General features: G+C 36.4%; 1 protein-coding gene and 1 pseudogene across 11 annotated transcripts in view; both read left to right on the forward strand.

Moving 5' to 3' along the window:
* ADK (adenosine kinase) overlaps nucleotides 1-16,704 on the forward strand; it is a 563,972-nt gene that overhangs the window by 210,804 nt on the left and 336,464 nt on the right. The gene's annotated exons all lie outside the window — the stretch shown is intronic.
* On the forward strand, nucleotides 11,601-14,033 carry LOC134731138 (small ribosomal subunit protein uS2-like; annotated as a pseudogene).

The following is a 16,704-nucleotide window of genomic DNA, read 5'->3' on the forward strand; positions in this document are numbered from 1 at the left end:
TTCAGGTTGGTTGCTCTTAGTGTATAGAAATTCTACTGACTTTTGTATGTCGATTTTGTATCTGACAACTTAATAAATTCACTTATCAGTTCTAATATAATATGGTCTAATTAATATATTAGACTAGAAGTATAAGATCTCTCCTGGAGAATGTTCCATGTACCGATGAGAAGAATGTGTATTCTGTGGCAGTTGGATGAAATGTTCTGTAAAGGTCTGTTAGGTTTATTTGGTCTAGAGTATAGTTTAGCTTCACTGTTTGAAGTTAAACACTGATGTTCTTACATTTCTTATAAGAACATTTTATGTTTCTTATGTATAAGAACACTGATGTTTTTATATTTCTAGTCTAATAATGTATTATTAAACTAAAAATATAAGATTTCTCCTGGAGAATGTTCCATGTCCTGATGAAAAGAATGTGTATTCTGTAGCAGTTGGATGAAATGTTCTGTAAATGTCTTAGGTTTATTTGGTCTAGAGTATAGTTTTTTACTTCAGTGTTTGTTGATTTTCTGTTGGGATGATCTGTCCATTGCTGAAAGTAGGAAATTGAAATCCCCTACTATTATTGTATTTATCTCTTGCTCTTGCTCTTATGTATTCACACTTGCTCTCTCTCATGCTCTCTCTCTCTCTCTTTCCCTTTGTATCTAATAATATTTGCTTTATATATTTGGGTACACCAATGTTGGGTGCATATATATTTACTATTGTTATATCCTTTTGCTGAATTGACCCCTTTATCATTATATTATGATCTCCTTTGTCCCTTTTTACAGTTTTTGACTTAAAAGTCTATTTTGCCTAATGTAATTATAGGTATTCCTGCCCTTTTCTGGTTTTTATTTGAATAGAATATCTTTCTGCATCCCTTCACTTTCAGCATCTATGTGTCTTTATAGGTGAAATGAGTTTCTTGTAGGCAGCATGTATCTGGGTCTTGTTTTTAAAATCCATTCACCCACCCTGTGTCTTTATTTGGGTTTTATTTGAGATGGAGCCTCACTCTGTCCCCCATGCTGGAGTGCAGTGGTGTGATCTCGGCTCACTGCAACCTCCCAGCTCCCTGGTTCAAGCGATTCTTCTGCCTCAGCCTCCCAAGTAGCTGGGACTACAGGCGTGCACCACCATACCTGGCTAATTTTTGTATTTTTAGTAGAGACGGTTTCACTATGTTGGCCAGGCTGGTCTCAAACTCCGGACCTCATGATCCACCCGCCTCGGCCTCCCAAAGTGTTGGGATTACAGGCGTGAGCCACTGCGCCCGGCCTATCCTGTGTCTTAATTGGAGCATTTAGTTCATTTATATTCAGTATTATTGATAGATAAGGTTTTACTACTCTTATTTTGTTACTTGTTTTCTAGTTGTTTTTAACTTTTCTTCTGCTTCTTTTCTTACTGTCTTTCTTTGTGGTTAGGTGATTTTCTCTTAAGAGTACCTTTTAATTTATTGCTTTTTATCCATTTTTGCTCTGTGGTTACCAAGAGGCTTATAAATAAACATCCTGTAGTTATAGCAAGTATTTAAAACTGATAATCAACTTAACTTTGATTGGAAAAAAAACACACAAAAGTGAACATTAACTTCCTTCTCCCCCTTCATTTTGAATTTCTGATGTCACAGTTCACATTTTTATATTGCCTATCTTGTAACAAATTGTTGTAGTTATTATTTTTAATAGTTTTGTCTTTTAGTCATCTTACTACAGATATTAGTGTTTTAAACACTGCAAATACAATATTAATATAACACTCATTTTAGTGTTTCTTCCAGTTTGAAGAAGTTTTTAAAGCATTTCTTATTGGACAAGTCTGATTATGATAAATTCCCTCAGCTTTTGTTTGTCTAAGAAAGTCTTTATTTCTCCTTCAGTTTTGAAGGATAATTGTGCTGAGCACAGTAATCTTGGTTGACAATTTCTTCCCCACCAGCATTCCAAATATATTGTTCCACATTTTCCTGGCTTATAAGGTTTCTGCTGATAAGTCTGCTACCAGGCATATTGGATCTTCCTTGCATGTTATTTACTTCTTTCCTTTCAGTGATTTCAGAAGTTTTTCTTTGTGCCTTTGACCTTTGTGAGTTTGATTATAATGTGTCCTAGAGTAGTCTTCTTTGTGTTTAATCTAATTAGTGATCTTTGACCTTAGTCTACCTGAATATTTATATCTTTTTTCAGGTATGGAAAGTTTTCTGTTATCATTTCCTTGTATAAGTTTTCTACCCCTTTGTCTTTCTCAGTCCTTCTTTGACTTCAGTAACCTCAATATTTGCCCTTTTGATGTTGTCCCATAGATTTTGTAAGCTTTCTTTCTTCCTTTTCTTTTTTTTTCTCTTCTCACCATATTTTTAATCATTTTTCTTTGAGCTCACTGATTCTTTTATTTGGTTAATTCTGCTTCTGTTGCTCTCTATTGAGATTTTCGCTTCATTAATTTTTTTTTTTAGTTGCAGGATTTCTGGTTTTTTAAAAAAGTTATTTGAGTCTCTTATATTTCTTTCACAATTTTCTGAATTGATTCTTCATGTTTTCTTTAAGTTCTTTGAGCTGTCTTCAAACAGGTATTTTGAATTTTTGGAGAGATCACATATCTCGGTCACTTTCAGGTTAGTCTGTGGTACCTTATTTTGTTCTTTTGGTGTGATGTATTTCCCTAAATGTTCTCAATGCTTTAGAAGTGTGATGATGTCTGTGCATTGAGGGATTTGTAATTTATTTTAGTCTTCCCAGCCTGGCTTTGTTTGTGCCTGTCCTTCTTCAAGAGGCCTTCCAGGGATTCTAAAGCTGACTTACTATTGCATTCCCTGAGCCTCTGACCAATTACAGCCATCTCAGCACTAGAGTATGCTTTAAGCCCAGGTTTTCTGAGTCCAGCAAGGGCTCCAAGGTTGACACAGCTTTCTGGCCCAGATGGACCTCGGGAAGACCCAAGGGAGGTACTTGGGCTGCCTGGGAATGCTGTCCAGACACCTGAAGCCAGAAGACTCTCCTAGAGGTCCTGATGGGTATGCCTCCCAACAAATCTCTGCACAGATGGGATAGGTCCCTGACTACAAAGAGAGTGGCTGGAGTTGAGACTGTGCGTCTTTGGAATCTACTGTGGAAAGGAGGCTGATTGGCTTACCTCATTGACTCAGATTGGCATGCATCACCCAACAGGTCCCAGTATCTGGGCAGTTTCTTGACTGCAGCAAGAGGGGTTGGAGCCAAGACTGGGCCCCTTCAGTATCTACTATGGATATGCCTGTCACATGGATCCAGTTGGGCGTGTGTCTCCCAGCAAGTCCCTCCATAGATGGAATGATTCCCTGACTACAGCAGGAGAGGCTGGAGGTGTGACTGTGCCCCCTTGGGATTTGCTATGGGACAGAGGATTGAGAGCCTGGTCTTGGCTCAGAGGGGTGTGCATCGCCCTGAATGTTCCTGCACATACAGGATATTTCCCCAACTGCAGTGAGACGAGCCAAAGCTGTAACTGCACCACCCTGGGATCTGCTGTTGGATGGAGGTTGATGTGCTTGTCATGTTGGCTCAGATGGGCGTATGTCTCCCAGGAGGTCTCTGCATAGACAGGAGAGTTCCCTAACAGCAGGAGGAGGGTCTGGATCTGAGACTGGACCCTTTCAGGATCTGCTGTGGGATGGTGGCTGGAGAACCTGGTCTGAGCATGCATCTCACCGGTAGACCCTGTAGACAAGATAGTTTCCTGGTTGCAGCAGGAAAGGCTGGAGCTGAGACTGGGCTCCCTCAGGATCTCCTGTGTTGCAGAATCTGGAGAGCCTGTCTTGTTGGCCTGGACAGATACCCCTCTTCCAGCAGATCTCTGCACAGAATTATTTTCAGACCACAGCAAGAAGGGTCAGAGCTGAGAATGGACCACCTGAGGATCTGCTGTGGGATGGAGGTTGGCGTGCCTGTCTCATTAGCTCAAATGGGCACCCATCTCCCAGCAGGTTCCTGTTTCTGCACAGATAGGATGCATCCCCTACTGCAGCAGGAGGAGCTGAGGCTGAGTCTGGGGCCTCCCTTGGGATCTGTGGCATGGAGTCTGGAGCCCCTTGTCTCATTGACTCAGAGACACACCCATAGGAGATAACTTTTCAACTTCTAGTAAGCAATCATTTGAATCATTAAGTATTTTTGGTGTATTATACATAACCACACTTAATTACAATTCATACCTGTACCTTCTTATTGCTACCCATATTTGAGGAATAGGTCTTTCCCTTCTTTCCTTCTATATTTAAAACCTTTTATCTATATTTTCTTCTCATGCCTTGAGTCTAATCTCAAACCTTGTTCTCTTCTTGATCTTTGCTAACTTTGTTGTAAATGTGCTCCTATCCCACTATTGAAACAAACAGGCAAACTCTCCAACATTCGCCTTATCTATCCTCATTTCAGCTGAATTTCTTGACAGTGTAGTTCACACTACTTTATCTCTGATGCATTCAGCTGCTCTCACCACGTTTTTAAAATCCAGTGGGCACGAGTCACCCATGACCTTTTAGTTGCCAAATCCAGTGAACACTTTTCAGTTCTTGTCTGACTTATCTCTGGCATTTATCAGTGTTGACCTTACCATAACTCTGAAACTTTTCCTGTCTTGCTTAGCTTATGTGATACCTTTTCCCTCAGGTTTTTCGTCTTTTCTGGCTCCTCTTCTTCCTTTTCCACAGCTGGCAATTCCTACTCTTACAGCTCTTCTAATGTTTTCCTTTCCTTTCCTTTATCTTTAGGCAAAGGCTATGGTGTGTGTGTGTGTGTGTGTGTGTGTGTGTGTGTGTGTGTGTGTGTGTGTGTTCTAGCAACCTCTTTCAAATGAATTCCAATGGATTCTAACACTAAGCTGGAGTGTCAGGTACTACTTGTGATTTCTTCTCTTTTATCTTCCTGGGAGTTTTACAGAATCTACAGTAGTGATCACTACTTCCCACAGTCTTTTCCTGACACTTTCTTTCTCCCTTTCTCCAGTTTATTCACTTCTCTTTTAGATTACAGGACAATTTTCCTCTGTTCTCCGTACATCCAGCCTGGCTGTCCTCCAGTCTGTGTTCCATAGAGCTACTGAAAACCCTACTAAGAAACAAACTTTGTAATACCATTTCCTTACAATGCTTCAGTAATTAATGTTAACATTTAGGTTAAAAACAGCCTTATCATTAAGAAAACTTTTAAACTGATTTAAAATTTATATAATGTGAAATAAATCATTTTAAAGTATACAATTCAGTGGCATTTACTGCATTCACAATGCTGCACAACCATAATTTCTAAATAGTTCTAAGTTTTCATCACCCCAAAGGGAAACTCCATACCCATCAAGCAGTCATTTGTCATTCTCCCCTCCAGCTAGCCCCGTTCATCCATTAATCAGCTTTCTGTGTCCGTGGGTTTACCTATTCTGGAGGTTTCATATACATGAAATCATCACTATATGTGACCTTTTCTGTCTGGTCTTTTACTTAGAATAATGTCGTGGAGGTGCATCCCATTTTGTTGCATATATTAGCACTTCATTTTTTTGATTGAATAATGTTCCATTGTATAGCTATACCACATTTGTTATTCATTCATCAATTGATGGACATTCGAGTTGTTTCTGCCTTTTGAATGCCTGATTTTGATTCATTTTTGTAGAGTCCTTAGGTTTTCCTAAGTATAAGATCATTTCATCTGGGAACAAGGCTAATTTAATTTCCTCTTTTTCAATTTGGATGCCCTTTATTTCTTTGTCTTACCTAAATGCTTTGGCTGATTCATTTTGGGCAAATACCTGGGAAGAGTGTTTAATTGCTGGGTCATATGGTAATTCTATATTTAACTTTTTAAGGAAATGCCAAACTGTCTACTACAACATCTACAATAAGATAAAATTTCACCAGCAACTTATGAGGGTTCCAGTTTGTGTACATCCTCACTAACTCTTGTTATTTTATTTTCCAGTTTTAAATACTATTAATATCTAACTCAGTGGGTATAAAGTTATATCTCATTGTATTTATGATTTGCCTTTTCCTAATGACTAATGATATTGTAAATGTTTTCATGTGCTTGTTGTCCATGCATACATCTTTTTGGGAGAAATGTATATTCAACTTACTTTCCCGTTTTTTATTTGAGTTTTATTTTTAACCAAGAAATACCTTTTAAGTGATCAGACCTGGAACCTTGCCAGGTTTAATGATTATCAAAGCAGAACCATATTTTGACTTTTGATGTTATCTATTATTATAGTCTTGTTATTCATAATTACTTGAATATTATCAGCATCTCTAGATCCTTTGTAGTTAAAACATAGTAAATTATTTTAAGTCTTTATACTAAAATAGTACGTCTTGAAAGTTTTAATATAGAACACTCTGCTTAGCATTTCTTTATATCCTAAAATGCAATTAATAAAAGGGTGTCATTTCCTCTGCCAATTAAGTAGCCTTCATTGGTTGATATTGAACAAATTGCGGATACTTATTTCTGTGATGTTTACTTTTTTAAAAAAATATTTTTTGCTTTCTTTTTAACACTTCCAAACAATTGCTAGGTTAATTTGTCAGTTGCAAATCTGAAATAAAATTGTTTTTAGCAGTCTTTCAAATAAAATTTTCGTTGAGACTAAAGAGATCCTGGATTACAATCAACATTTGTAGATATGTCATACATAGAGAACCAAAAAAAAATTATAAATCTGATATAAATATCAGTGTGCCATACAGGCATGGTGGCTCATGCCTGTAATCTCAGCATTTTGGGAGGCTGAGGCAGGTGGATCACCTGAGTCTAGGAGTTCGAGATTAGCCTGGGCAACATGGTGAAACCCCATCTCTATAAAAAATACAAAAATTAGCCAAGCATGGTGGTACACACCTGTAGTCCCAGCTGTTTGGGAGGCTGAGGTGGGCAGATTGTTTGAGCTTGGTAGGCAGAGGTTACAGTGAGCTAAGATTGTGCCTCTGCACTCCAGCCTAGGTAACAGAGCGAGACCCTGTCTCAGAAAGCAAAACAAAAACGCCCAAATGTCAATGTGCTATGAAACCACACATTGTATGTGTTCATTCCCACAAATTGGAGCATTTTAAGAAGCAAGAATAGCGCTCTAAATTAGTTTATATCTTGCTTTTCTTCTTATGTTCTGTAGATTCTTTAGTACTCCATAAGAAAAATTTGCTATAGAAAGCATAAAAACTGCAAATGCATTATATCCTCTATGAAACCAGCTTTAATTTAGTTGCTAAACCCTGATCATTGTTGCACTATACACTCAGAAAATGTATAGCAGTGACTATTTTGTAAATATGAAGAGTTCATATTCAGCACATTCAGCAATGGTTTATATCTAAAATGATTTTTGAAGAATGCTTTAAAAAACTTCTTTGCCTAGAGTCTTTAAAGCTGGCACTTTAAAACTATGTTTCATGGATTGTCAGTTGGAATGGACTTCAGGAGGTCCATAAGTCCATGAAATTACAGTTTTTTAACATGAATTTTTCTGAGGATACATAATTTTTATCATACTCTCGAATCTAAAACTCAAAAATGGTTAAGAGACACTTAAATAAAATGTTGATAAAGGCCATGGTCATTGATTCTCATTCTTCAGAAGCTTTGCATGTGTGAGTTTACCTACTCACTAAAATGTACTTGTAAATCCAAAACCAGTACTCGGTGCTTTTGCAGTCATTTGTAAACATATTTGGAGAAGCAAAAATTTTGAGTTACCTTATGTGTTCATTCCTCTCTGAGGTCAAAGAAGGTGATGGTTTGCCTTGTTTCAGCTGTCATACTGTAAACAAGTGTCCTTTTCAATGCGTATTTAGTGCCATATTAATCACATTTTTTGTTGTTGATTTTTCTGTTTAAAATGGTTCCCAAGCATAGTGCAGATATGCTGTCTAGTGTTTCTAAGCATAAGAAGGCTGTGATACACCTGAGAGAATAAAAATCTGTAATAGACAAACTTGGTTCAGGCATGAGTTACACTGCTGTTGACTGTGAGTTCATTGTTAATAAATCAAATATGAAGTATCAATATCTGTATAAATAGTTAAATATAATTATATATAGATGTAAATATAAATTGTTAAAATACGGAATCTTTAAACAGAAACATACATTTTAGAAATTATGTATTGGCATTGGTTGACCAAGATGATGTTTGGAGAGGTTTTCAGGAAACTAACCCTGTCTTTTTCCCAGGAACAATAATTCTGCAGGAGGCAGAACCTGTTTTCTAGGTTGGAGTACAGTGGCATGAACATGGCTCACTGCAGTTTTGACCTCCTGTGCTTCTTCTGCCCCAGCTTCCCAAGTAGTTCAGGCTACAGGCACATGTCACCATGCCTGGTAATTTTTGTATTTTTTGTAGAGACAGGGTTTTTCTTGCCCAGAGTGGTCTTGAATTTCTGGGCTCAAACAATCCTCCCATCTTGGCCCCACAAAGTACTGAGATTAGAGATGTGAGCCTCCATGCCCAGCTATAGTTAACCTTTTGCAGTGTTTTTTTTTTAACTTAATGTTTCTAAATTTCTTCTAGGGTAAACATTTACTACGTAGAGGCTGTGTGTCATTTACCTCTTCATGGTATCACACATCAGATACTTCTAACATAATCATGATAAATGTTAGTGGTTTCATGGTCTTATTTACACTCCAGCTCTACCAGAATTCACTAATCTACTTCAAGTTTCTGTCTGAAATATTCTTTTTTTTTTTGATACAGAGTCTCACTTTGTTGTCCAGGCTGGAGTGCCGTGGCCCCATTTCAGATCACTGCAAACTCTGCCTCCTGTGTTCAAGTGATTCTCCTGCCTCAGCTTCCCAAGTAGCTGGGACTACAGGCACACGCCACCACACCCAACTAATTATATTTTTAGTAAACATGGAGTTTCACCATGTTGGCCAGGCTGGTCTCAAACTCCTGACCTCAAGTGATCTGCCTGCCTTAGCCTCCCAAAGTGCTAGGATTAACAGGCACGAGCCACCGCATGCTGCCTCTGTCTGAAATATTCTTATTGTTCATCATACAGTATACTGGGCTACAGTACTGTATTTTTCTCCAGGGTGTTGGTAACCATTTATGCTGAGTTTAGCCATTTTACTTAAGAGTCTACTAATTCATTGTAGATAAAGAGTTACTACTTTGGCATGGTGGAGCATGCCTATAATCCCAGCTCTTTGTGGGAGGCCAAGGCAGGTGGATCGCTCGAGTCTAGGAGCTCAAGACCAGCCAAGACAACATGGCAAATTTTATTTCTACAAAAATTACAAATATTAGCCAGGTGTGGTGGTGCATGCCTGTAGTCCCAGCTACTCAGGAAGCTGAGGTGGGAGGATTATTTGAGACCGGGAGGTAGAGGCTGCAATGAGCCATGATTGTGCCGCTGTGCTACAGCCTCAGAGACAGAGCAGTACCACAAAAAGAGTTAGAAGAGTTCTTTATCTAACAAATATGAGTTGTATATTTGCATAGTTGATTGCATTCATGAAGTCTAAGTATTTTTTTATTCATTAAATCTAAAGGAAGTTGGGGCTCTCTGCTTTCGATAAGATGAAGTAACAAGTACTGTACTTATCCTTCACCTAAAATAATGATTAAAGAAAATTTGTGTGTTTATCTCTTAAGACACAGAACAAGCATTTGATAAAATCCAACATCCATTCCTCATAAAATCACTCCTGAAACTGGTGATAGAGAGGAACTTCCTCAACCTGATAATTAGCATCTATAAGGAACCAATGGTAATATTATATTTACTGGTGAATGTCTGAATGCTTTCTCACTAAGATCAGGAATAAGACAAGGATGTCTACTTTCACTACTTCTGTTCGATACTGTACTGCAGGTTCTAGCCAGTGCAATTAGTTAAGAAAAAGAAGTGCTTCTAGATTAAAAAACAGAAATAAATCAATCATTATACTTCAGTGATATGATCATCTATGTATATTATTCTGTAGAATCTACAAAAAGGTACTAGAATGAATAATTGAGTTTAGCATGCTTGCAGAATATAAGATCAGTATTTAAAACTCATGTAGTTTTCTGTACTAGGAACAAAAATTTGAAATTAAAATTTAATAGAAGAAATATTTTCTATCACATAAATAATAGGCTATACTTGGGGACAAATCTGACAAAAGATCTGGAAGACCTTTACTCTGAAAACTGTAAAAACATTACTGAATGAAAATAAGTGTGCAGATTCTTTACATATGATACTAATAGAATGATCCGTTTAAAATTGATTAATTGTGCATCAGCTATATACATAAGCCAAAACTTAAACAATTGTACACCTTAAATATGTACAGTTAATTTTGTTAATTCAAATCTCTATACTACTGTTAAAACAAATTAGAAAAACAAACTAAAGGAATTTATGTTCATATGACAGTGAATGAGTTGTCTGAATTCACCTCAATTTTTAATCCTAAGATGAATCCATCTCTAAAAAGTACTGAACATCTCTGAAAAGTTATGAATGTGGTGTATATTTTCTCCCATAACCTCATATATATCAATTATTGTTATTAGGAAATCAGAACTAGCTTAAATAATCATAACATTGACCATCTGCTTTCCTTGTTAAATACATTTGACTACTAACTTAATGTTTTCAGTTAGCCCTCTAAAATTTGAGAAAGCAACATCTTTTTTACCTTTCTGCCAGATTTCTACAGGCTTTCTGATATATAGTTGGCCCTCTAGATCATTGCTGGCAGTTTGAAATATGTGTGATTATGATAGAGTATTTAAAATATTTTATTATAAATATTTGATCAATTTTTTATTATATAAATTTTCTTCTTTTAAAAAAATAAAATTTAGAGATGGGGATCATACTATGTTGCCCAGGTCTTGAACTCCTGGGCTCAAGTGATCCTTCTGCCTTGGCCTCCAAAAGTGCTGGGATTATAGATGTGAGCCACTGCACCCAGGCTAGGGTAAACTTTTGATAAATATTTTTGATTATGTAGAATAATTTTATGGTGAGTTCAAAGTAGGGTTTTGCAATTTTTATTGTGGAGATGTATTTATACTGTTAGTTTCAGGATATCTGTACTGATCATCTCCTGTGTTTTTAATCATGATGTTTCCTTTTCAAACAACACATTATGATGAAAGATCAGTTTTCAATGAAATCATTTATAAGTATATACTAGCTATTGCAACTTTGGGGTTTGGAAAGGAAAAATTAAAGTGTGTTATGTTTACATGTTGGAAACATGTTAGAAAAATCAGTCTAGGATTGGAAGGAGATGGGAAGATTTAGGAGTAACTGCTAATGGGTACAAGGTTTCTTCTTAGGGTGAGAAAATGTTCTACAATGATTTGTGGTAATGGTTACAGAAGTATGATTATACCTAAAATCATTGAATCATATGCTTTAACTGGATAAATAAAAGGCATTTATATTGGAAAGGAAATAGTAAAACTGTATCTGTTTGTAGATAACATGATCTTATATACCAAACAAAAATCTTAAGGAGTCCCCTACAGATCTATTAGAAGTAATAAATGGTTTTTCACACTACCCACATAGACGTCCATATGGCGTTCTTTCTGGATTCCCATCGTAGCTTAAAGCGAAACTTTTCACCATGTCTGGAGCCCTTGATGTCCTGCAAATGAAGGAGGAGGATGTCCTTAAGTTCCTTGCAGCAGGAACCTGCTTAGGTGGTACCAATCTTGACTTCCAGATGGAACAGTACATCTCTATAAGGAAAAGTGATGGCATCCACATCATAAATCTGAAGAGGACCTGGGAGAAGCTTCTGCTGGCAGCTTGTGCCATTGTTGCCATTGAAAACCCTGCTGATGTCAGTGTTATATCCTCCAGGAATATTGGCCAGAGGGCTGTGCTGAAGTTTGCTGCTGCCACTGGAGCCACTCCAATTGTTGGCCACTTCACTCCTGAAACCTTCACTAACCACATCCAGGTAGCCTTCCAAGAGCCACGGCTTCTTGTGGTTACTGACCCCAGGGCTGACCACCAGCCTCTCACAGAGGCATCTTACGTTAACCTATCTACCATTGCTTTGTGTAACACAGATTCTCCTCTGCACTTTGTGGACATTGCCATTCTATGCAACAATAAGGGAGCTCACTCAATGGGTTTGATGTGGTGGATGCCAGCCCGGGAAAGTTTGCGCGCGTGTGGCACCATTTCCCATGAACACCCATGGGAATTCATGCCTGATCTCTACTCTACAGAGATCCTAAAGAGACTGAAAAAGCAGAGCAGGCTGCTGCTGAAAAGGCTGTGACCAAGGAGGAATTTCAGGGTGAATGGACTGCTCCAGCTCCTGAGTTAACTACTACTCAGCCTGAGGTTGCAGACTGGTCTGAAGGTGTGCACGTGCCCTCTGCGCCTATTCATCAGTTCCCTACTGAAGACTGGAGTGCTCAGCCTGCCACGGAAGGCTGGTCCACAGCTCCCAATGCTCAGGCCATTGAATGGGTAGGAGCAACCACTGAAAGGTCTTAAGCTGTTATTGCACACGCTCTTAAGCAACATGGAAATAAGGTTGACGGAAAATAAATGTCAGTTTAAAAAAAAAAAAGTAATGCATTCAGCAAGGTTGACAGATAAAATATCAAGATAGAAAAATATATTGGATTTTTGAGCAATATTAATGGGCAAATTGAAAATGAAGTTATGAAACAATTTCATTTAAATATCTTAAAAAGAAATAATGTACTTAAGTATAAATATAACAACAGAAGTGTGGAACTTTTACTCTAAAAACTACGTAACATTGAAAGACATTAAAGGAAACTAAATGGAAAGACATTAAATGTTGATATTTTGAAAAGATTTAATATTTTTAGGATGGCAGTTCTCCCCCAAATTGATCTAAAATAAATTTCCTACTAAAATCACAGCTAAATTCTTTGCACAGTTTGACAAGCTGCTCTTAAAATTAATATGGAAATTAAAGGGACCCAGTATAGCCAAAACAATCTTGAAAAAGACCAAAATTGTGTTTCTCACTTCCCAATTAAAAAACATATGATGAAGCCATACCAATATGTAGTTCTGGCATAATGATAGACATATCTATTAATGGTATAGAATTGAGAACAGAAATAAGTCTTCACATTTATGGTAACCTGTCTTTCTATAAGTGTGCCATGGCATAAAGAATAGTCTTTTCAATGAAGGGTACTAGAACACCTGCCCATCCATATGGGAAAAAAAAAAAGCTGGACCCCTATCTCATATGCAAAAATTAACTCAAAATGAATTAAAGACTTAAATGTAAGAACTAAAACTGCAACCGTTAGAAGACATAGGGATACATGTTTATGACTGGGCATGGGATATGAGCTGGCAAATGATTCTTAGATAGGTCACCAAAAGCATGAGCAATAAGAGAAAACAATAAATAAATTAGATTTCATCAAGTTTTGAAAGTTTTGTGCTTTAAAGGACACCATCAAGAAAGTGAAAAGACAACCCACAGAATGGGAGAAAATTGCACTCACATATCTATTTTATCTTGAATATATAAAGAATTATTTAGACTCAATAATGATGAAAAGACAAATAACTCACTTTAAAAAATGGGCAGAATATCTGAATAGGCAGTTTCCCAAAAGAAGATATACAAATGACTAAGGAGCACATAAAAAGATTCTCAACATAATTAGCTATCAGGTATATTAAAGTCAAAACTACAATGAGATACCATTTCACTCCTGCTAGGATGATGGGTATAATCAGAAGGACAGAGTTTTGGCAAGGATTTGGAGAACCCTAAGGCATTGCTGGTGGGAATGTTAAATAGTGCAGCCTTTTTGGAAAAGAGTCTTGCAATTCCTTAAATATTTTAACATAGAGTTGCCATATCCAGCAATTCTGCTCCTAGGTATATACACAAGACAAATGAAAATGTTTGCACAAATGTTTATAGCAGCATTATGTATAATAGCCTAAACATGGAAACAACCCAAATGTGTTACTAACTGATAAATGAATAAACAAAATTTGGAATATCCATGCAATAGAATATTATTTGACAAAAAAGAAATGAAGTACTGATACATGCTACAACATGGGCAAATTTTGAAAATATCGTGCTAAATGAAGGAAGCCAGTCATAAAAGTACACATGTTTTATGATTCCATGTCTGAGAAGTGGCCTGAACATGCATATTTTTAGAGACAGAAAATAAATTAGTGTTTGCCTGGGACTTGTGAAGATGAGGTTTTCGGAAGTGATGACTCAAGAGTTAACTGGTTTTTTTGGGGGGTGTTGAAAAATGTTCTAAAATTGATGTGGTGATGCCTATACAACTCCAAATATACTAAACACCATTGAACTGTACACTTCAAAGGGATGAATTGCATAGTATGTGAATTATATCTTAAGGAGCTGATAAAGAATATATATTTATTGGTCTGTTTTACCCTTTGAATGGATTTTACCCATATGTGATGTTTTTACCATGATACATTAATCATTTGCCAGAGTTTTTGTTCCTTAAATTATGCATATCTTACAAATGTAAAATGTCTTATTTGTCAATATCACTACTAAACAAGAAAATAGTCTTTAAGCATTGGGAACCTCACTGGTGGATATGAGTTTTACACGATCATAATTTTCAGAGACTCAGGGAGAATTATCTCCCATTTTTTGATTAGTTTTCTGTACACTGTTGCCTAATTATCTTTCTGAAATACAGATTGATCAGGTAACTCTCTGATCCCAGCCTGCTTGTCATTGTCATGCATGGTTAGTCCTTCATAAAATATGCTATTATGGACCCCATCTTTTACTAAATTCAGAGAAAGCATGCCCATGTCTCTCTGTGTTTTTTTTGCGTATGAGTTTCTCTATGTATAATTCACTTTAGTTTATTTTTCTTCTTTTCGCCTGGTAAAATCTTCAAACTTCAAGAAACAGCATATCTGTCATTTACTCTTTGACCTTTTCATTATACCCCATATTCCTTGGTGCTTTCCAAGTTTTTTGTTCGTACCTTTATTATAACACTCCTCGTATGTTGTTTTCATGCTTACTCCTCCAGCAGAGCTATGAACTTCTCATGACTTTATTTGTGCTTCTATTCCCTCACAGAGTACTTTAGATATAATAAGAGTGTCTTGGATTAACGAGTTCCTAATTTTATTGTGGGTGCTCAGTAACATTTTTATTTTGATGATGTTATAATTGAGGTATGAATCAGACTCCCCTTACACTTTCTGCATATAAATCTTTTTTGTAAAAGAATTCTATACATTTTAATTATCCTATAAAAACTTAATTACCAATATTGTTTGTAGATGTCTGTTGCCAGATTTTTAAAAAATGATGCATTACCATCCCCATAAATGATAATTGCCTTTTGCTTTTTTTAATATAAAAATGACAGCTTTGCCTGTCAAATTATAAAAAATGTTTTCTCATTATTTTCATTTGCCATTGTTTGGTTACTGTGCTAGAGAATATATATGTCTATTGTTTGTTAGTGTTTATATCATTGCCCTTTAAAAAAATTGTAGTTGTGCAAGAATGGATGTAGGCAGGCTAAAATATGGACTCTCCAGAGATGTGGATATGCCTGGGAAATTGTCATTTGATTTACCTGTCTTCACAATCAGCATTTTGGACTGTGATACAGTTGTTACTACCTATTTACACTTGGCTGATAGGCAGTCTCAAAGCTGTAGCCTCTTATTAGAGTCAGTCAAGGGGGGCCAGAATGGCAAGAGCCATTTTTTTTTTTAAACTGCTGGTCCTACCTCAGCAGCACCAGGAGAGTGGCAAAGGGGGCTTCTTCAAAGATTTTATGGTATCTTCACTTTATGTCAAAGTCTAAGCTGTCAGTATTTTTCTTTGTAGTATTTGGTGTATGTGCCAAAGTTAGGAAATCTTTCTCTGTCTTGGTTATTAAAATAAGTGGCTGAATTTTCTAATACCTTTATGGGTTCTGTTTTGTTTTGGTTTGTTTTTTCATTTGTGTGGGGTTTTTGTTGTTGCTGCTGTTGTTGTTTTTACACTTTTGGTTAAAGTGTGACAGGAAAAACTTTTCTTTTTTTCCCTGAAAATGGTTCTGTTTTTATGCCAGCTTAATGTACTAATTCCCTCATTTCCGTCTAAAAAAAAAATCACCTTTATTTTAATACTATATTGCCGTAGGTACTTGGATCCGTGTTTGAACTCTGTATTTTTCTGTTGATCTGTATATTAGTACCAAATTGTTTCTAAAGCAATTAACAAATAATACATTTTAATACCTGGTAGTAAACTGCTCCCTTAATCCCATCATTATTACTCATCTATTTCAGAAGGTACTTTCTTATTATTCTTCCACATGAATTTAAAAATCATATTGATATTTTCAAAATATCACATTGGAATTTGTAGGTTCTTTAGGAAGAAATAACATTTTAGGGTACATTTTTGTTTTCTTATCATATATCAAGTTTTTCATTTTAATTATTTATTTCATAGCTTTTTATTATCGAAAGTTTCAAACATACACAGAGAAAGAATAGTAGGTATAATGAACTCCACGTTTCTATTCTCTATCTAGCTTCAGTAATTATTTACATTTGCCAAACCTGATTTAAGTACCTCTCCTATGAAGCAAGTCCCAGATGTCTTATCATTTCATCCTCAAATGCTCTAGATTGCCTGAGAATGGTCTCAAAAAACCCACCATCATATTATTCACAATGGTAATTTCTTACTG

This window comes from Pan paniscus, chromosome 8 (genome assembly GCF_029289425.2).
Source record: "Pan paniscus chromosome 8, NHGRI_mPanPan1-v2.0_pri, whole genome shotgun sequence".
Taxonomy (NCBI): Eukaryota; Metazoa; Chordata; class Mammalia; order Primates; family Hominidae; genus Pan; species Pan paniscus.